Here is a 22913-nt window from a genome sequence, read left to right as displayed (position 1 = left end):
TATACCTACTGTCGGTGTTTAACATACAATACAGTGCTCCTATATACTGTCTATCAACAGTATTAGTCTATACCTACTGTCGGTAGTTAACATACAATATAAAGCTCCTATATACCGTCTATAAACAGTATTTGTTTATACCTACCGTCGGTGATTAACATACGATATAGTGCTATTATATATACCGTCTATCAAGAGTTTTAGTCTATACCTACTGTTGGTAGTTAACATACAATATAGTGCTCCTATATACCGTCTATCAAAAGTATTTGTCTGTACCTACTGTCGGTAGTTAACATACAATATAGTGCTCCTATATACCGTCTATCAACAGTATTTGTCTATACCTACCGTCGGTGGTTACCATACAATATAGTGCTCCTATATACCGTCTATCAAGAGTTTTAGTCTATACCTACTGTTGGTAGTTAACATACAATATAGTGCTCCTATATACCGTCTATCAACAATATTTTTCTATATCTACCGTCGGTGGTTACCATACAATATAGTGCTCCTATATACCGTCTATCAAGAGTTTTAGTCTATACCTACTGTTGGTAGTTAACATGCAATATAGTCCTCCTATATACTGTCTATCAACAGTATTTGTCTATACCTACCGTTGGTGTTTAAAATGCCATACAGTACTCCTATATATCGTCTATCAACAGTATTTGTCTGTACCTACCGTCGGTGGTTAACATGCCATACAGTACTCCTATATACCGTCTATCATTACTATTTTTCTCTACCTACCGTTGGTGGTAAACATATAATACAGTGCACCTATATACCGTTTATCAACATAATTTTTCTATACCTACCGTCGGTGGTTAACATGCAATATAGTGCTCCTATATACCGTCTATCAACACTATGTTTCTTACCTGTTTCTATACCTACCGTCGATGGTTAACATGCAATACAGTACTTCTATATACCGTATATCAACAGTATTTGTTTATATCTACCTTCGATGGTTAAAATATAATACAGTTCTTCTATATACCGTCTATCAACAGTATTAGTCTATACCTACTGTCGGTAGTTAACATACAATATAGTGCTCCTATATACCGTCTATCAACAGTATTTGTCTATACCGATTGTCGGTAGTTAACATACAATATAGTGCTCCTATATACTGTCTATAAACAGTTTTTGTTTATACCTACCGTCGGTGATTAACATACGATATAGTGCTATTATACATACCGTCTATCAATAGGTTTAGTCTATACCTACTGTTGGTAGTTAACATACAATATAGTGCTCCTATATACCGTCTTTCAAAAGTATTTGTCTATACCTACTGTCGGTAGTTAACATACAATATAAATGCCATACAGTACTCCTATATATCGTCTATCAACAGTATTTATCTGTACCTACCGTCGGTGGTTAACATGCCATACAGTACTCCTATATACCGTCTATCATTACTATTTTTCTCTACCTACCGTTGGTGGTTAACTTATAATACAGTGCACCTATATACCGTCTATCAACATAATTTTTCTATACCTACCGTCGGTGGTTAACATGCAATATAGTGCTCCTATATACCGTCTATCAACACTATGTTTCTAACCTGTTTCTATACCTACCGTCGATGGTTAACATGCAATACAGTACTTCTATTTACTGTATATCAATACTATTTTTCTCTACCTACTGTCGGTGGTTAACATATAATACAGTGCACCTATAAACCGTATATCAACAGTATTTGTCTATACCTACCGTCGGTGGGTAACATACAATATAGTCCTCCTTTATACCTTCTATCGACAGTACCTGTCTATACCTACCATCTGTGGTTAACAAGCAATATAGTACTCCTATATACCGTATAACAACAGTATTTGTCTGTACCTACTGTCGGTGTTTAACATACAATACAGTCCTTCTGTATACCGTCTATCAATAGTATTTGTCTCTACCTACCGTCGGTGGTTAACATATAATACAGGTCACCTATATACCGTCTATCAACAGTACTTGTCTATACCTACTGTCAGTGGTTAACATACAATACAATCCTTCTATATTCCGTCTATCAATACTATTTTTCTCTACCTACTGTCGGTGGTTAACATATAATACAGTGCACCTATAACCTGTATATCAACACTATTTTTCTATACATATCGTCGGTGGTTAACATGACATATAGTACTTTTATATACTGTATATCAAAAGTACCTGTCTATACCTACCATCGGTGGTTAACAAGCAATACAGTACTCCTATATACCGTATATCATCAGTATTTGTCTATACCTACCGTCGGTGGTTAACGTATAATATAGTGCTCCTACAAAATGTATATATCGTCTATTAAAATTATGTGTCTATACATACTGTCGGTGGTTAACATACAATAAAGTGCTCCTATAAACCGTCTATCAACAGTTTTCATTGATACCTACCGTCGATGATTAATATTACGTATTATATGGTCCGTATTATATAGTGCTCATATATACCGTCTGTCAAAAGTATCTGAATTTACCTACCGTTGGTGGTTGACATACAATATAGTGCTCCTATATACCGTCTATCAACAGCATTTCTTTATACCTACCGTCGGTGGTTAACGTAAAATATAGTGCTCCTTCATATACGGTCTTTCAATGGTATTTCTTTATGCCTACTGTCGATGGTTAACATAGAATTTAGTGCTCCTATATACCGTCTATCAACAGTTTTATGTCTATACCTACCGTCTGTGGTTAACCTACACTATAGTGCTCCTATATACCGTCTATCAACCGTATTTGTCTATACCTACCGGCGGTTGTTATCAAAACAAACTATGTTTAATTGGCAGTCCAAAGTTTCGTATCTATACTTCACTCTGAATTACCGATGACATTTATTTGACCAGTAACATTCCCTATTGTATTCATTATTTAGTTTTCTCCCTGAACTTGTCTGAAATATTTGCGGCTGTACTGATGGCAAACAACAATCAATCAATTTCTTAAAGTACTTCTTAATCTAAATAATATATTATTTTTTAATCTAACCAGTAATATGTGATCGGTGAATGTACGTATGACAATTACGCCAATTTTGAAAAAGCATATTTTTTTTTCATTTGCGCACATTGACATTTTTTAATTTGCGCCAAATTAATTCGAAAGTTTAGGTCTGATAAATTTAGATGATAAAATTAAACTTTTTTAACCAAACGCAGCAGTTCAATGAACACAAACTACAATATAGATAAATGTGTATATAGACACATGTTGAGCTCATAGGTATCATCATTTAATCACACTTCTGGTACCCGAACATTTACTTTCATATATGGAACCGATGCCATAAAGAAAAAAAAACAGGCATTAACTTGTAATAATGATAATCAGATCTCTCAACGTGGCAGCAAATGTACCGTAACATGAAAAAAAATTTTTTAATAAAAAAGGGGATGCTTTATTGTAGGGAAGATATCACAAAGTTGCAGTTCAACAGAAGTGTTGCATGACAATACTCAGTTAAAAAAGATTTGTGCATATGCAAATGTGCTTTTTATGTCAAACTGTTACAATCTTATTTTATAAAGTGCTACTTCAAGTGTGATGTACACAGTTTTAAAACTTTTGCAATACACTTATCCTGCTTTCAATCCCCCTCCTCCTCCCCGTCACGTGTGAGCAAGTGGCAGGTGGCAAAAGGCCAGAAGGAATATTTTTGTTATTATATAAATAAATTCTATATATCTTATATGCCTCATGACTTGTGTTTACCTGTTAATTTGTGCAATGAAGAAAATAAATTTGGCGCAAAGAAATAAAAAAAAAATAGGCGCTAATTAAGTGCAGATTGGCGCAAATGGAAAAAGCCGAAGCAAATATAATCTTTTCTCGTATCAGATCAAATTGGTGTTTTCTTTCTTTTTTTCGTTCAGTTTCATCTAGTCCATTTGTTCATTTGACTCTGTCTCCATCACGACTAGGATGCATTTTAATTTATGATGTAAAGTCGTTCAGGTTTTTGTTTTATTATATAAAAAAGAAGATATGGCATGATTGCCTATTAGCTCGAACTGTATGATCCTGTGTGAATCTGATCTTTATATTAAAAGTGCATAAATGGTTCACATATAGATCTTAATTAAACATTAAACAGTATCAAAACAATTAGTGCAGTATAATATAACCAAATAGGCATGAAAAAAGAATCAATGGGCAAAATATGCTTGTCTACCGTCTAATTCTAATTGCTAATATTTACTGTATTGTACATAGCTCAATTTCATTCCAATCAATTCAATTTTATTTATTTTTTAATTTTCAGCAGAAAACAGTATTTCTAACAATTAAATTGAATTAATTTGATATGACGTTGACACACGGTAATCACTCTCATGTTTTTATTTACATCGCTGTCAATCATCCGGTAAAGATGAATATTCATTACTACCCTCGGTAGTTAAGGTCCCTCGATGGTTAACTTTAAGTGCCTACCGTAATTTTAGACGCATCCAACTCGCCAATCATATAAGTACCGTGTGCACAACGAGCTTAAAGCGTGTTTTTTGGCGTATGTTGAGAAGCGTTCAACAAACTATGTTGGCGTATTTCTAGTGTTTGTCTAACGTAGATGAAGTGCACGCTACGAAGAAAAAAACGTCCCTTTAACGTATCTGAGAAGCGCCCCGGTTGTACATGGGACGATTATCCGTGCTTTTAGTGTTTCTGCAACATGTTTATGGGATGTTTCTCTGAACTAGTACACATTTTTATTTAGGAACCATCTGAGGTCTACATCGAGGGTACGGTATTTTTTGCTGCATTGAAGACACATAGGTGGCCGTCGACTGTTATCTGCTCTTTGGTCGGGTTGTTGTATCTTTGGCATATTCTCTATTTCCGATCGCAATTGTATTGTTTGTACTATTTCTGGAAACACATGGTCTTATAAATTCACGGACATATGCCACTATAGAAAAATGTCAAAGTAAGCTTCGTTTAACGTCAGAATATATTTTGATACGCCACGGGTTCGTTTTATACGTTCACGGAGCACTGAAACTTCGCCAGTCATATGTGAATTACACCGTCCGCAAATTAATGTTTTCTTCTTAGTCCTGTTTAATATTTGCTGTCGTTAAACAGCACAATGTTTATAAATAATAGTGGTGGTACGTACTATTAAAATGTTATAAAATCCAAGGTTTTACTTATCAAATGCATTCATTTTTCATACTTTTGTTGTTAAAATAATACATCATCTATACATTAAACGAGAAGATCTCATTTTGTGTGTCGCTTCTCTTCCTTCCACAATAAATTAATCATCATTTATCTGTGTCCTATAGGTACCATGCATAGCCACATTTGACATTCATATTTATGATTATTCAGATTGAGTTATTTAGGAGAAGAAAACGAAGAAAAATGCGTCTGAATATTGTTTCTGTCATCAGACCGACTTTTAGTCATAGATAAGACTTCCGGTTTTAAACTGACACATGATTTTCATAATAAAGATATCGGAGAGAGGACAATAAGTTTCGCGTTTATCTACATGCATACTATGATTATACTACTTAAAATATATAGAGACTCTATATAAGTATAGCAGTTATCGCTATGGAAAAGAAACTTGGAACTGGTAGTTAATAGCAAATACACTTTATTTATAATATACGTATGATCATAGTATACTGAAGGCATCAGACCACAATTAATTTCCTTTGTTTGGGGTCATGCTTCTTAAGTATTTTGTCTACTGTTTTCTTTCCGATGTTTACTATTTAAGGGGTCATATCAGTTGCATATATAGTGAAAAAAGTAAAACATGAGGACAAATTTATTTTTGAAAGTGAAAGTAGTTTTTTGGCCAAAATGATAGTAGGGTTGAAATTAGCCTTAGTCATTTATTCAAGATTTAAATCTTACCATTGGCATGTTAATAGGGCTCGCAAAAGAAAAAGCACTGATGGATTGTCCTAGAAGCATAGAATGAAATTCAAAACAGTGTGGCTGTGGCCATTGATTGACACATTAAATTCATCCATTGACTGGGACAATTTAGGTGAACGTTTGTATGTAACGACCACTGCTCACTATGTACTTTTTAAAGACACTTAAACTATGGGGTCATCAAAGGTTCTCAACACCTTAATAAAGTAATTCGAAAAATATTCAGAAATAACACGATGTTTTGATTTATATCAATTATATAAATCAACACATAAAGGTTATTCCTGATTAATTTGTCGAATTATTTTATGATTAAAGGCGTTAAGAAACATTTGGTGACCCCATAGTTTAAGTGTCTTTAAAAAGTACATAGTGAGCAGTGGTCGTTACATACAAACGTTCACCTAAATTGTCCCAGTCAATGGATGAATTTAATGTGTCAATCAATGGCCACAGCCACACTGTTTTGAATTTCATTCTATTTTACTAGAATAATAATGGGTCTATAAGCAGCTACATTTATTTCATGTTTGAAGCGATGCAGATTTTTTAATCTAATTTTCCTGAAATTTACCTAAAAATACATAAAATCGTTTACAAACAGTTTACAAGCTAAAAATGCCCGCGATTTCGCGGGTGTGTTCTAGTGGTCTTGAAGTATAGATTCTATGAACTGACGTTGTCAATTTTCAGGGTGTCTGTGGGGTGTACTGTTTGAAATAAAAGGAAGCTTTAGAACAACATTTTTCGTAATTTTGAATCAGATTTAATGTTTTAAAATAATGGTTGCGAACAGCATCATGATTTTGCTGATCGATATGCAATATCTGTGTCACAGTAGACTATGAATACGATCTGCATATCGTAGCCACAATTACATTTTTGTGACCTTATCAAATGCAGAATATCAATGAATTTGCAAAAGTTTTGAGTAACACTAATGGATTCCTAGGCTACAGATGTTTAATCAAACAAAAATCCATATATAAAGATATAAACCGAAGTACAAAAAGAAAGAAAAAACAACAACAACTAAGAGATGAACTCAAAAAGGAACACGATCGATCGGGTTTATATACAAGAAAGTCATTTAGTGCTGTATATACATCACACGCCATAAAAAGCTCAGTAAAATTGTCAAAATTGGGGGAAAGGATACAATTGGTATACTAACAGATCATACGAAGAGTACATTGTTTTCCGATATAGAGGATCACTAACACATGTGGCTTGTTTCTTGGGACACAGACGCATCGTATCGGACAACAAAAGTAATGCTTAATATATAGTATCCACATCAGTCGGCATTCCTCAAAAACCTGTTCAACCATCATGTTCGTTTGATGAAATTCCAATTGAAATCAAAATAAGCGTATGGTCATATATATTTTTTTCTTTCTTAAAGTCATTGGAGTTCGGAAGTCAGACCTTGCCGAATTTTGTTTCTTCGGAAAAGCATAAAACTATTCAGCAGAGACAATATTTCATATATGTAATGTCGCCGTAACAGTCGGTTAGATCATTCGATGTACATTGCAATAATCGTTCATCAAAAGCACCATCTGATCGAAGAAAAAATTTCAAATAAGTTTTAATGTTAAATGACTCCATTCTAGGAAGAAACAAATGAAGTTATCAATATTTGTTTTCTACATTTGAAAATGCCTGTACCAAGTCAGGAATATGACAGTTGATGTCCATTCGTTTGATGTGTTTTGTCATTGGATTTTGCCATGTGATTATGGATTTTAGCCTCGGTCACACTTTAACGGGTAGCTCGAATAGATGCTTTATGAATAACTTTTTTTCATATCCGTTTCATGTCCGTTTAACGTACGTTCTGTCCGATGGATAATTTGGAGCATGTTCAAAACTTTGAACGGACATCCAACGGATGAAGTGTCCGTTCAACGTCCAGTAGGCGTCTGTTTTGTACGGTACTTGTCCGTTTCGTTTCCGTTGTGTATCCGTTACTTGTCCGTTTTACATCCGTTGGAGGTCTGGTAGACAAGTTTACCAACGGACTTCTATCGTACGTTTCATGTATAAAACGGATGTTGAACGAATGTGAAACGGACTTCTACCGAACGTATAACGGACAAAACGGACGATGAACGGATATGAAACGGATAAATGCTAATTGAAAATTTCGCGTTAGGAATGCCAATTATTGGTATGTCATATTTCTTGAGGCTCATGAATTCTTATTATTCATAATCGATCTTAGAGTAAGGGCACGTCTTCATTATCAAACAGCTCTTATTCAGGCAAGGCATTGCCCTTTGGCGGCATTTTGAAGATCAAACAAAAACCAGTCACACAGAAACGTTTTGAATATTTGTGCGATTTACATGTATTATTATTGTCGCCTTTAATGTTTCCGTATATCTTGTTCATGCATTGTAGCATTTGCACCCACGTGCACGTGTTTATCTTTTGGTCCATAAATATATCACAATAACAGTACTAGTACAATGTGTTTATCTTATCTATTTACTCTTGTTAAAGTACATTAAAAATGTAACAGTCTGAAACATTTCTACATAAAGATCCAGTTCATTATACCCTTATGGACAGATCTGTACTGAAACATCCGATTACCTCATCGCTTTCTACAAATTCTGCCATTATCCGAAAATCCCCCTAAAACAAAAATTAGGAGATGACATATGATTGACAATGAGACAAATATCCATCAAAGTTCAAAAGTGAATATAGGCAATTATGGACAACCGAACGACCCTCAACAAAGAGAAACACCAAAATTCTTTGGTCGGCTATAAAAAGCCTCTATACATGTATGAAAGACATTACACATCTACGTCTATTTTCCATGTAGATATTGATTTATCTATTTATAAAATTTTACATATTTATTATAAGGTAAAATCCTAACTATCCTACCGCCTGTCGATACTTTTATTTTGGTATTGTAATTATGTCTTCTTTGACCTTCCGTTACGTTAACACTAAATACCTGAGATGTGTTTTGATTGATTTCAGTCCCTCATGCATGATTTTTTAGTTATTTTAGTTATGAATTGTTTTTGGCTTATAACTGACTTACAGTAACTGCAACTACTCGTACATCGTACTTTCGTGGTAATTTGACTTGTAAACAATTTATTTTTGTTATTAAATATTTTGTGTTATACATTGTTGTATATCGTATCACTCTTTTTAACTTGTTCCACGTTTGGTAAGTATCTATAACGATAATTTTTCACTTCTGTTTTTGTACTCTGAACAACAAAATTATTTTGTAAAAATTATTTTCGTACAACTAATAACATAATGATTATATTTAAATTTACTTGTTTGTTTTATCTAACGCCATTTTGTCCCAGGTTTTAGTTGTCTTTTTGACCTTGTTTTACATATCGTATTGATATTGTGTGATAGATGAAATGTTTTCTCTCAGTGAATGTTTACCTGTTTGGTAATACTTCTTTTTGATCGAATTAAGTCAATTTAATTGATATTCATCGCATGGAAATTGATTTTGGTAGCTGTACTTGGCACAAGGTCATCAATGCTCTCCAATTTCGTACTTCTTTATGTGTCCTTTTTTCAATTTGTTTGATTCGAGCGTCATTGATGAGTCCATTTAGATGACACGCGCGTGTTGCGAAAATATAAAATTTTAATCTTGGTATCGATGATGAGCTTATTTACAGCCACTGGGTCGATGTCACTGCTGGTGGAGTTTGAATTCCCCGAGGGTATCACCAGCCCAGTAGTCAGCACGTTTTGTTGATTTGAGTTATCATTGATATGTTCACAATTATGAATTGACTGTTTACTAAACTTATCATTTTTAAATACCAAGGCTTTACTACATTAAGATTAGATTAATTTATTAACTGTATTTGGCAAAACTTTAAGAGTTGTTGGTCCTCAATGCTCTTCAATTTCGTATTTTATTTGGCCTTTTTAACCATTTTTTATTCGAGCGTAACTGATTGGTCTTTTGTAGACGAAACGCGCGTCTGACGCAAATATAAATTTTCAATACTGGTATCTATGATAAGTTTATTGTCTACGTTGTAATGTTATATTACTGTTTCAGATTAGAGTGAAAGTTTGCGCTTGTAAAAATGTTTAAATCCGCTGCAGTTTTTATTATTACCTGTCTTAAGTCAGTTACCTGTTGTTAAATGGTTGCCGTTGGTAAATGAAGTTTTTTATATAGATTGAGCCGTTGATTTTTCTGATTGAATTGTTTCACACTAGTCATTTTGGAGGCATTTATAGTTTGCTGTACTTTGTGTGTTCAAAACCGTTCTTTGCACTTTATCATGGTTTACTTTTTTACACTTTGTGGCTTTGTTAGAGAGTTGTCTCATTGGCACTCATTCCACATCTTCTTTTTTCTACTCAACTAAAGGTTCCTGGCTAGGGACAGGCATATAACATGTATAAAGAAAGAAAGAAAGTTTGTCGGTGCTCAATACTCCCCTAACTTTGGACAGTGGTGTAACAATACAATATAGGACGGTTTAAATAAAATTTAAATTAGCCATTATGTCTTAAGAACGCAACATAACACAATGTTTGAAAATGTTTTTTTAATATCTATTCTTTTGTTGTGGGATTCAGGAAATAAAAAAAACAATAGAATCTAGAAGTTTGAAAAAGAAAAAAAATAATATGTGAACAATTTGTTTTCTTATAATTCTACTACCATATAGGAGATCGTTGTATACAAGATGTATCTTTACAAATGACATTTGTATTCCAAAAGTATTTACCAATGTATAACTTACAAAAATGAAATAGCTTCCCATTGATTGAATGTTTGTCATATTATCCTACCATGCTTACTGCAGTCAGAGATATGATAGTCGTACTAATTAATTTTGAACATTCATCATCAACTGTCTAAATGATAAGGAAAGCAAGTACGAACAACCAAGACAATAACAAGACGAAAAGAATACAAAAAAACATAGTTGGGACTGATATAAATTTAACGGCACTGATATCAATTCGTCAATCTAGCAGAAATCTTCTATCACTGAAGTCTTTAGAAAACAGAAACAAACCATCCACTTCTATATGTTACACAAGTTGTAAAGCATACCTAGCTGAACTTTTCGTTTGATGTTTATTTGAAGATCAAGTGACACATTTCTTTCAAACCGGATATACTTTAATCATCAAGTAAAAGTAAAATGACTCATCAGAACTTGGTGCAGGATAAAGAGCACAGTAGGTTTAAAATTGGAGGTAGACTGTAAGTTGAAAACATATTAAACAATCATAGGCAAAAGGAATGTGCCAACATAAAAAAAATAAAACAAACCAACTTATCAATCAAGTTTTAAACCAAATGTATACCATTATTTTAAAAATTCCACACAGGATTTTTAATTAAATGCGTAACTGTATATTTCAGTATCTATTAAAAGGAATTGACTGCAACTCAGATCCTTTAATCATTTGAATACTATATGTTCAATTTAAGTCCAAAATAAATTTTTAAAAAAATAGATGTGTCGAAACAACACGAATGGTCCTGCAATTTAAACAACACATGTGGACACAAGCATGTATGGATAGTATCCAGTTCTCAAGACCAAATAATAGTTTGATGAACAATATCCTTGATCAATAAGTAGTTAATTGTGAATCTATCAGCAAACAGGAAGTTGGTGTACTGCAGATCTAACAAGATATGTTTAAACGACATAAAAATCAGTATAACGGAACGAAACATAAACGTCATCTGTAACTCCTCATTGTACACTCACATATCATAAACCTGCACAACATTTGAAAGCGTAAAGACAAATTGTGGTTATCAACAATTTTCAAAGTCCGAAACCTATCTTTTCAGAGCGTAACAAAACTCAAATTCAATCTTAAACACATCATGTTGAACTCACTTATCAAAAATCATCCCGATATTTGTAGGCGTTTTAGTTAAAAGTCTTGATTACCGTCATTTCCAACAATATTACAAGGTCCAAAGTCAGTAATATCAGCCAAAAAGGAGGCGAACGAAACTTATACTTGATCAGTATCTCATAATGGTAACGCACACATTAAAAAAAAAATTAGAACAATATCTAAAGGCGTATAGAAAACAAATCTGTGTAACTGTTATTTTCAATAATTTATCAAAAGCCCGTAATTTCGGCAAAAAATAACTGAACAGAGCAAAACTTCCACTTGATCTATAACTTATCATGGTTAAATCACATACTGACAATCTGCTGAATATCTATGTGACTGTAATGTTCAAAGATTAATCAAAGTCCAAAGCCCGTAATAACTGCAAAATTTAGCAGAGAGTAACGAAAATTTTACTTTATTTCTAACTCGCCATGATTAACTATTAGACCTAAAATCAGCCAATATCTAAAGGCGTTTATCTTTATCAATGTAACAAAACATGCAAGGTTAATCCATTGATAGAAACGGTTATTTTGAAAGTTTATAAGTAATAAGGCATTCGTTGAAAAAAAAAATAAAAATCTGTAAAGATAATTCAAATGATACAATTGCTAACGAAATAATACCTTATTTTAAATGGGCTATTTAAAATATACGTACACAATGCCAATTCAAAAACTGTAAACTGAACATGCCGTCTATACAAGCTTTTCACATGAAAAACGAATTAAAGCTTCTATTGACACGCTCAGATATGAAGTGAATATAAGCATGGCAACAGTTGAACTCTTTATCGACAAAATATAGGCAGATATGCTTAGTTATTCTGCTTTAAACTTAAGGTGTGTACGATTATAAATGTGTAGTCTTATTGTACCTAAGGGTAAACGTAGTGAAACTATTTAGTTTTGTTTACTAGGGATGTCAACCCGTAAATATTTACTTATCGAGTATTCGCTCGGTAAATCAAAATAAATACACAAATTTATACCCGATATATGTATTGTTGATCGTTGCCTTATGAACATAAACCCTTCACATAATTACATAGGACAAGCTAATTTTAGATCATAATTAGCAGCCCACTTACTCAATGCTCTAATTATGTAAACTGACAATTATCTTATCAAGTAATTGATTCAAAATGTCTATAGAGAACGATTACTAAATCAACATTTCTTGGAAACCGTTAAAAAAAACCTCATTTAATGAATGAAAAGGGGTGATGATTAAAGTCTTCCATCTTTTTCTATGTTCGACACAGGGTGAAACGAATTTATTCCTATTGAAAACTATTGTCTTGTCAACTTTTGTTTAGACAAGGGGGTTTCTCAACCTTGTTAAGTGTCTAACTGTCTTGCTGATGTTCTTGTTTATATATCCTACCTCTGTTTGGAGGAATTTTGATTGACACTTAAACGCAAACATTCGATTCGGTTTTTAATTTCAATTAATATTTAATTTCACGGGAGGAATGACAACATATCAAAAGTAATGCAAAACAAATGTTTGAAAAACTGTATGGCTATTCCAATTGTTCAGATACATTCCATAGCACTACACGTGGTAATTTAGTTCTGTTGGAAACAAAAACAATTAATAGAAAAAAATCTTTCAAGTGAAGAAATACATTATATCGGGCTAAATGATAATTTGTGTTCTAACACAATTAACCAAAATTTATTCTCGATTCTAATGTTTACGCAGCCGGTATTACGTACCAGTATTTGATATATATATTAACAAAGGAGAAGGGTAAAAATTGGCCCTATTTTTTGTTTGTTTTTCAAATCTGACAAAAATGTTTGAAATACTTGAAATAATACTATTAACATGATTAAGACAAATAGATATATATATATTTGGGCACCTTCCTTTAATATTTATGAAGCATTGACTCCTTGAAAAAAACATTATTTATATTTTAGTTCAATTTTTTTTCTTCATAATTCGAATTGTTTTTGGTGTTATTACCTTGGCCTCCATCCACGATCTTTTGGTTACAAAACATTTTGGATCGTAGATAGCGGGCAAGGTTTTTTTTAAAGTTTTTATTCATGTGTTTCTTTGCCTAATACGTTCTCCTATTTTTCTGTATTGTAGTCCTGTAATATTATGTTGTCATTTTAATTTTATATTTAACATTGCCATTCAAGTGCGAGGTTTGGCATGCCACAAAATGAGGTTCAACGCACCATTTTTTTGCTTTCAAATGTCCTGTACCAAGTCAGGAAAATGGCCATTGTTATATCATAGTTCGTTTCTGTGTGTGTAACAATTTTACATTGTGTTTCCGTTGTGTCGTTTGTTTTCTCTTATATTTTAGTGTGAATTCACATTACTATGAGACGTGTCACGGTACTTTTCTATTCCAAGTTCTTGTATTTGGTTTTGATGTTATATTTTTTATTCTCATCGGATGTTGTCTAATGCTTAGTCCGTTTCTGTGTGTGTTATGTTGTGTCGTTGTTCTCCTCTTATATTTAATGCGTTTCCCTCAGTTTTGGTTTGTTACCCCGATTTTGTTTTTTGTCCATAGATTTACGAGTTTTGAACAGCGGTATACTACTGTTGCCTTTATTTAGGTCTGAAAAATGCCCCAAATAATCTTTTTTTTTGACAAAATGTTCACAGTAGGCCGACTTTGGAGAGTATTATGTGTTTTTATGAGAAAAAAAAACACGAACCAAATTGTGACCTTTTTGGTGTTTTGTTATTGAGTTGATTATTTAGACCATTTTGTAACATAAGTGAACCTTGTCCTCTAAATACGTTGATTTGTTTGTTTTAAACAAAGAAGGACTAAGGAAAAACTAACGGTATGATTGATGCAACCAACGACAACTACTTTTAAATAACATGCCACTGACTTATAGTCCCACAAAAATGTTGATTGTTTCACTAACGCATTCATCTTGGACAGTGATGCAAAAAGACAACATAAAAACAAACTGTAAAGCCCAAACACTCGGAAAAACTTAAGGATTGTTCAACATCAATTAATATATTGAACTTACGTCGCCCGTATAGTCCAGGATCGATGTACTGTTAACTTCAACACTGCCAGAGGCTAATGGAAAAAATACATATCCTGTCGATACAAAACATACTACCTCTGTAATTGCTGACCCCAAAGCGGACCAAAACGAGTTTTTCTCAGACCTGTTCTCCCGTCGATGGTAATTCATCATCAGATGTACAGGATCAATTGGACATCTCGGAAGAAAGGATAACCAATCTTGAGAACAATTATGTTCATGGCAACAGCGTGTGGGCCAATCACACATATCCTCGTAGAAACTGAAAAAGGAAAATGAAAACAATACAAATAATTCATTTATTTAAACATATGATTACATAGGTCGTTTTATCAGTCTTTTTTGCAAACAAATTTGAAATTCTACGTGATAAGTAAACACTTTCACACTGATCATATAAAGCCTTAAAGGTCCATACTGAAGAGACTGTGAATTAATTTAAAATAGGAAGATAAACCGCCTTGAAAACATTTACAAACAAAATGATAAATATTACACTTTTAACTTTTTTTTTAAAATTTATTCTACTCTCCTTCCCATGTTGTCTGCAGTTTATATTATTTAGAACAAAAATGATTACCAGACAATGTTTTTATCCATTGGGAGTCCGTTGATGTACTGAACATATAACACGGACATGTAACGTGTGCCTAACGGACACTCACAGGATATGCAACGTACGAGAAACGGAAACGTACCGTACACAACGGATGTCCAACTTACATCTAATGGACGAGAATCGCAATAAACCACAACTAACGAAAGCGTACAGGATGAAAAGTATTACCAAGATAAGTAGAAAAGTATAGGTGGCAATAGATAGAAGCTCAAAAGAGCCTGTGTCGCTCTCCTTGGTCTTATCTTTGGTTGAATTTGGTCCAATAATTTTAGAAAAGAGTTTTGTTAAAGTTAACAGACAACAGAAAATCCACACTAATTAAGAAATAATTCGTGGAAGACAAAGATTTGTTGGAAATTTACACATGGCTTGGGCCGTAATATTCGAATTTTACCCTGAGAGTCTGCACCCAACTTAATACTTTTTTTACAAACGTATTTATATATTTTGTAAAATATTCCGTTGTAACTCAAATCAATAGCATTTCATGATCTAATCGAATGATCATTCAAACAAAATCCCTTCGCATATACATGATAAAGGGATGCCATTATGTGGGATGAATTTTAAAAGTACAAGTACAACTCTTATGTTTTAACCTATTGGATTGGTTTTCTACTGTTTACAACAAAACAATACAACATTTGGGGTTAAAACACTTATTAAACAGGCCAGTTTGTATTCATATTGATGATATTAATATTTGTAATTGGTTTATGAAATCCCTTTTTTTTAAACAAAAATGTTTGAAACTTGCATAATGAATACCTTTGGTATACCAGAAGAGAAAAAGATACCACAGGAACATTCAAACTTATAAACCCTGGTCACTGGTAAATGAAAGCATCTGTATGTTATACATGCTACAATATTCATTACATTAAGCAACTATTTGAAATGTGTGCCTACCTACCATGAACCTATAAGTTTGCTACATGGAACAAAGACCCAGTCATCCATTATTTTCTTTTCCACAGTTAAGTTCAATCTGAGATTACCAATTATTCGATTGATTGTGATATCGTAAGCAGTAGTAATATTTCCTGGAATAATAACAGGCTTGGGGGATATGTCCAGATGCGAAAATGTGATTGCACGTGTTGCTGGATTGCCTGAAAACATATTTATGAGTTCAGTTAATAATTATTTTTTTTTTAAAACGACGCAAATATATATGTTTGCATATAGATTTTGCTGGTTTACCGAGTGTGATAAGTTTATATATTTTAACATTTTTGTCATTTTGAGAAGGTTGTTCATTGCGGAATTTTGATAGCGCTTCCTTTTTTGCACATGAACCGTACTATTGTCGAAAATGTAATTGAGTAAATCTATGTCCTCTACATTTGTAAAGCTATACATAATACCCATTCATTTTAAATGTTCCAGTGATAATATCATCTACAAGATTTATCGCATTGGTTTGAACAAAATGTAAAAAACAGAGACAGAAATGCCCAGGAAATAAATGTGAAAAAAAACGTCTTCTAAACACAGCACCTGTTGTCCTGCCGAAACCTTATAATGATGATTCGTTATTTTTCTTCTCTGTTTATGTCTTATACTTTCATTGTAAGCAGACAGCAAAAACTGAACTTTCAAATTGACATTTGTTTTCAATTTGATCTTAATTTCGATGTCATTAAGCTTAGTCGTCAGTTGAAGATCTTAAAGTTTTTAATGAATTTTATTCTTTAATCAAACGGATTGTTTTTTAACATGCAAACAGAGAACTTTATCTGTAACAAATTTGTTCTGCTGTGAGATAAGTCGCAATAAAAATAAGGGAGAAATGCTCTTTTGATATCTATTTCCGATGGTGATAAAAAATGGTAGAAATTAAAAACATTACTTTGAGATATGTTCCGGACCTCAATTCTGTTATCAATGTTGAAAAAACATCTTTATTAAAGTCTATATCATATTAAGTGAAAAGGCAAAAGATACAAAAGGATGTTCAATCGGAAAATTCCATGGTTAAAACGACAAACGACCAAAAGACATTTCAAGATTTACAACACAAACACGGAAAAGAGTAAGCAGATCTTACTCCAAATCTGGACTCTGTCGTAAATATTAGAGGAACGGGCCATCATCAGCCCAGATGACAAATACACCAACTATCAAATTGAACAAAAAATAATGAGGAGATAGGCAGTTATCGAACCACACGTTGCATATAATTCAACGTTCATAAAACATGATTGAGACCTATTATCTTTTGAGAATTCTGACGTATAACGATAAAAACATCGAATCAATATTTTCCTAGTAAGATCTCTAGGAAAAGAAAATATATCGAAAATCACAACTTTGAATATCGTGTCAACTTGAAGACCTACTTCACAAATTAAAACATCCTTCATGACATTAGAGTATAAATTACAATATTTCTTATTTAAAGACTTCTTGTGGAAAGAGTCTAGTTGGTAGTTTACTACATAGCCTAAACCAAATATTGATAAACTATACTGTTTTAACGTATTATCGTACCACAGCCAGTCCATTTCCAAAGAATGCCTGCTGTAAACGAGAAAATATTCAATAAAATATGACAGTATCGTTTGGGAATTTATATGTAGGCAAACTAAATGTTATCGTGTATTGTATATAGGTGTAAAAATAATTTTCACATGTGCAGATATATATATATTCATTAAATAAAATAATTAAATAAGTAAAAAGTTAACAGTTCCGTTTTATCGATTTCATCCTTCCATTGGGACTCTTCAGGATAACTGATGTAGTGTCGCTATAGGCGACGTCGTCAAGGAGGTTTATGACGTTCCGCCATTGTTCGTTATTAAAAGTTCTCTGGGTTTAATTTCGAACGGAACGTTGTTAAAAAAAAATAACGTTCCATCTCTTTTCTATATGCTTCATCCCGTCTACATTTAAAAATAGGCATTATTTTAAAATGCTTTTTACCACAAGTGTCAAGATGGGCACTAATTGGCGAATTTCTGTATTGTGGGTGTTTTATTTGTTCTTTGTGAACTCGCACCCATTCACAGAGGCTATTCCCGGTCTGTCCAATATAATTTTCGTGACAACCAGGACATGTAAATAAGATTTGTTGTCTTACAAGTCATATTGGCGTTTACATGAATTTTTTTGCCATCTTTAAATGATTTCATTTTACCCGTTTCTAAATATTTTGTATCTTGACCACAAACACCGCATCTTGAATCTCCGCAAGACTTTATTTCAAAGTCAATAACCTTCGGTTCGAACCGAGCTCTGGTTAAGTGTTTCTTTAAGTTTTTAGGCTGTAGATTAAGTTTCCTTCCGGTATCAATTTTTTCATAGTTTCACTTTCGTGTAGAATCGGGAGGTTTGATTTAATTGTATTAAAAACGTTTGGTAAATACGGGTCATGTGTACTAACAAACGGTATTTTCTTTAAGTTTTCATCCGTGTCTATCACTTTCGGGGTTCGTAATTTTTGAATTGTTAATAGTTTAGATTTTCGAATTCCACCTTCGATTAGACCCTCTGGGTATAACTGTTGTGTCAAATAGCCTTTTAATTCCTTCAAACGTACTTCTCGAATGTTATGATCAGATTCTATAGCACAAATCTGCCTGGCCATACAGTAAGGTATAGTTCGTTTTATATGGGACGGATGACACGAATGAAAATTTAAGTATTGATGGGTGTCTGTGGATTTATAATAGATATCCGTTGTTATAAGTCTGCCTGATTTTAAGATGAGGATATCCAAAAAAGGTAATTGTGTGTCACTGGTTTCCATGGTGAATTTAATCGACGGATGTATTAAAGGAGTTGATTAGATATTTGAATTTATATAAATCTTTTTTCTTATCTGCTCCAAAATATTATGCAGTCATCTAAATATCTTTTCCAAAATTGAATGACATAATCACAGAAATTTTGATCAAATTGGACAGATATTTGTCGATACACCTGTTACTCTAAGTACCCTATCACTAAATTTGCGTATGTGGGTGCAACTTTAGTTCCCATGGCTGTACCTTTAATTTGTCTGTATTTGTTTCCGTCGAAATAAAATGTATTTTCTTCCAGAACTATTTTGGTAGCCTCTAGTAAATTCTTCTTTTAAACGGAGGTGTCTAGAGAAATTGTTGATATCAGCTTTAATTCCGGAACATTTGAGTGTGGAACGGGAGCAAATTTAAAACCTTTTGATAACAAATAAATTTCATTTTCGTTTAATGTTCTTTGTGAGAGGTTTATAATTTTGGGGTCTATCGTCGGTTCGGATGTTGGGTTGCAGTTGGAGTCGGGTCGGGTGGTTGCAAGTTTTGGCCTCTAGTATATGTGTAGTATGAAGTTTGTTTCAAATCTACTGTCAATTTCATCCCGTTTTTCTTCGATCCAGATGTTTCGGCTGTAAGACCTAGATCATGGGGAATATTTGTGTATAGACTTGTAACATCAAAGCTTGTTAATAGTGTTTCTTTCGGAACTGTGGCAGGAATGTGATTTAAAAATTCCATATCATCTTTGATATAACTTGGAATTGACGGAAATAGATGTTTGATAACAAGGTCGATAAAATGACTTAGTCTTTGAGTTAATGATTCCGGTCCGGCTATAATTGGTCTTAATTTCAAATCGGCGGGACGGAATGTTTCAACGTAGATATTGTTTTGATCGCGAACAGTATTTTGTATTTGTGCACTTTTATGTACTTTTGGAAGTCCATAAATATTGCTTTCTTTCGGATCAAAGTCACACAAGTACGCTATGTCCTTCTCGGTTAGACATTGGTCGTAGTCTTTTATCAGTTTCTTCAATCTCTTTTTAGTTGCTTTATCCGGGCTATTTGTTATTTGTTTGTAGTATTCCTTATCATTTAGCTGTTCCAAAACTTTTTCTTTATAAAAGCCGGTATCCATAATCTTTAAGACTTTTTAACGCATCCTGTTCATTTCGGGTTAAATTCTGTTTACATTTACGTGTAAAGACGGGAAATTTTGTTATTGTCTCAATGTAAGTATCTAAATAATCATCTTTCCCCGGTCTTGGGGTGTAAGTTGATTTGTTTCTTACGAGAGATTTATCATGGTCCTTTTTATTTCCAAATTCTTCTTTTAAACGGAGGTGTCTAGAGAAATTGTTGATATCAGCTTTAATTCCGGAACATTTGAGTATGGAACGGGAGCAAATTTAAAACCTTTTGATAAAAAATAAGTTTCATTTTCGTTTAATGTTCTTTGTGAGAGGTTTATAATTTTGGGGTCTATCGTCGGTACGGATGTTGGGTTGCAGTTGGAGTCGGGTCGGGTGGTTGCAAGTTTTGGCCTCTCTCTAAAAAAAGGCTGTCGCGCACCGCTTCCTCGACCTCGGCTGTTTCCACCGTGTTTAGTGATGCCCCCACCTCTACCACCGCGATTAGAGTTATCTTTTATTCCACGACCTCGTCCACGTCTTCCTCCGCGTCCTCTGTCTCTATTATTTACAACTTTCAATTCAGCATTATTTTGTTGAAAATTTTTTGGGGATGGATTGCGGCTTTGAGTGTTCCGTCTCTTTGACGATTTATTCCTTAATGCGGTGTTGTCAATTTTCTTAAGAGTTGATTTAGAAGCAACGGCGGCATATGTTCCAGTATTTGTATTCTGTGAAACATTTGCTTGATTAGGGGTGGTATTGATATTTACATTATTCATGTGTATATCGTTGTTTCCCTTTGTTCTAGCTGGTCGTTGTGGTTTTAGTTTCATTATGGACTCATCGCCATAATTCTTTTCGTAATTATCGAAATGTTCTTGATGTTTTTGCCACACAGCTTTGGATTTCTCTTTTTCACATTTTGTGTCCTGTGTCCACATCTTGTGAAGTTTTGCTTCAATAGTGCCTTTATCTTTTTTCGGATATCTCAGCTAATACTGTTGCGTCTATTGACAGAAATTTGTCTTCAAATCGGTGTTTTCTTGTTTGAAGCAGTGATATCTCCGTAGCTAGACGTTGAAGGGCTAGTTGTCCACGGATTTCCGTTTCCTCACAGTGTTCTTATTTAATTTCTCGTATAAGAAATTTTTCCGGTAGAATCGGGTTTTCCATTTTATGCCACTTTAAGTATATTTCTGCGTTTTTATCACACCTCAACGCATTGTAGTACGCAATTTTTCTCTCATTTAAGATTTTTTCAACATATCATTGATGAGATCTCTTTGCCGTGCTGCTTCAATATTAATTTGAATATCGTTCATTTCTTGTAAAAAATGAAATGGTTGTTGAAGTTGAGTGATATTTGCTAATGTATTGTTCACAGAATCTCCAGATTTTTCAAGGTAATTTTCAAAGATGGCAAAAGATGGCAAAAAACTTCATGTGAACGCCAATATGACTTGTAAGACAACAAATCTTATTAACTGTGTCACATGTCCTGGTTGTCACGAAAAATATATTGGACAGACCGGGAATAGCCTCTGTGAACAGGTGCGAGTTCACAAAGAACAAATAAAACACCCACAATACAGAAATTCGCCAATTAGTGCCCATCTTGACACTTGTGGTAAAAGGCATTTTAAAATAATGCCTATTTTTAAATGTAGACGGGATGAAGCATATAGAAAAGAGATGGAACGTTATTTCATAACAACGTTCCGTTCGAAATTAAACCCAGAGAACTTTTAATAACGAACAATGGCGGAACGTCATAAACCTCCTTGACGACGTCGCCTATAGCGACACTACATCAGTTATCCTGAAGAGTCCCAATGGAAGGATGAAATCGATAGAACGGAACTGTTAACTTTTTACTTATTTACTTATTTTATTTAATGAATATATGTATATATATATGAATACTTGTAGGTGCTACTAATATGAATGATTAATACGCAAAGTGTCGAGTTTGGGTCGTTCTAAGCATTTATTTGTTAAATCTTTATATGTATCCACCTGCATTATAGAGTTCTTTTTCATGTTGAGAGTTTGAATTGAGAATCGATATATGCCCCGTTTAGTAATATTGATATTTCCCTTCTTATGAAATGAACAGAACCAGATATAAAATAACTGATGCAACGAATCTGATGAATGTATAGTAAAATTCAAATACAACGTAGATTTATATAGGTATATTCTTTAAAAAACGACTTCATTTGAAAAAAAATATGTAACCGCTAAGGATAAACTTTAGAATAAGATTATGAAGATTCCGAAACGGCTCCGTCACCTTTTGGAAAATTCCATTTGTATTCATTGTTCAGTTGGTCTCGACCTAAAAATGCATGAAATATTTGCTTCTGAAAGTTTATTTAACATGTTTAAGTTTTTTAAGAAATTTACATCACAAACAGCACGCATCATTCATCCTAAATTTAAAATTGCATTTAATTGCGAAAAAAAACCTCGCAGAAACCTAAAATTCATCTGACAAAAAGCTGTTTTTTTTCATTGTATTATCTTTAATGTATTTGAATA

At 33.3% G+C, this 22913-nt stretch overlaps 1 long non-coding RNA gene across 1 annotated transcript; it reads right to left on the bottom strand.

Annotated features, from left to right (window-relative positions):
- Positions 1-8441: 8441 nt before the first annotated feature.
- LOC143049123 (uncharacterized) lies at positions 8442-16601 on the bottom strand. Its single transcript, XR_012970074.1, has 3 exons — positions 16408-16601; positions 14855-15137; positions 8442-8582 (listed from the first exon to the last, which is right to left on the bottom strand). It is a non-coding gene; the product is annotated as an uncharacterized LOC143049123 (long non-coding RNA).
- Between the last annotated feature and the right edge of the window lie 6312 nt (positions 16602-22913).

This window comes from Mytilus galloprovincialis, chromosome 10 (genome assembly GCF_965363235.1).
Source record: "Mytilus galloprovincialis chromosome 10, xbMytGall1.hap1.1, whole genome shotgun sequence".
NCBI lineage: Eukaryota > Metazoa > Mollusca > Bivalvia > Mytilida > Mytilidae > Mytilus > Mytilus galloprovincialis.
The sequence above is the reverse complement of the archived record's forward strand: the minus strand, read 5'-3'. Positions and strand labels throughout refer to the sequence as shown.